Source organism: Pteropus medius, unplaced genomic scaffold, assembly GCF_902729225.1.
Source record: "Pteropus medius unplaced genomic scaffold, Ma_sr-lr_union100, whole genome shotgun sequence".
Classification (NCBI taxonomy): domain Eukaryota; kingdom Metazoa; phylum Chordata; class Mammalia; order Chiroptera; family Pteropodidae; genus Pteropus; species Pteropus medius.
Window position 1 is genome coordinate 5,336,388 of NW_024354911.1, and position 583 is coordinate 5,336,970.

Sequence of the window (583 nt, forward strand, 5' to 3'; positions counted from 1 at the left end):
GGCTACAGCCATGCCACCCTGAACTAAGCCTGATCCTGTCTGATCTCAGAAGCTAAGCAGAGTCGGGCCTGGTTAGTACTTGGATGGGAGACCACCTAGGAAGACCAGGTGCTGCAAGCTTTAAAAATAAAAAAATAAGAGATTGTAAGCTGACAAAGTCCTTGCAATCTGTGAGGTCAACCAAGGGTTGCCTCGCCTAAAAAAAAAAAAAAAAAAATTCGTGGACATAAAAAAATACCTGCAGTGTTTGACCTGCTGGTTCTTACTCAGTTTTGACCCCTCACATCATTTCGGTCCCAGCTGAGCTCCTCTCTCCTCGCAACCCTGAGTTCCTTGGTAGGTCAGGCCCAGCCAGAGCCCTGACTGTGCAGCGAGAAAGGATGACAGCTCGGCTAGGACTAGGGCAAGGGGGTGTCTCCCGATCTGTGACCACCAGCTGCTGGAGCAGACGCCAAAGGATTACTCGGCCCAAAGCCTTGAATCTGCTGACGAAGCTGCCACAGGCCACCTTACCACTAATGCAATTATTCCCCCAGGGGACAGGTCAGCAACTTCCTTCAAACTCCCTGGAGGTCCGGGGAGG

At 51.3% G+C, this 583-nt stretch overlaps 1 pseudogene; it reads left to right on the forward strand.

Moving 5' to 3' along the window:
- LOC120598028 (uncharacterized) lies at positions 1-120 on the forward strand (annotated as a pseudogene).
- Positions 121-583: the final 463 nt, after the last annotated feature.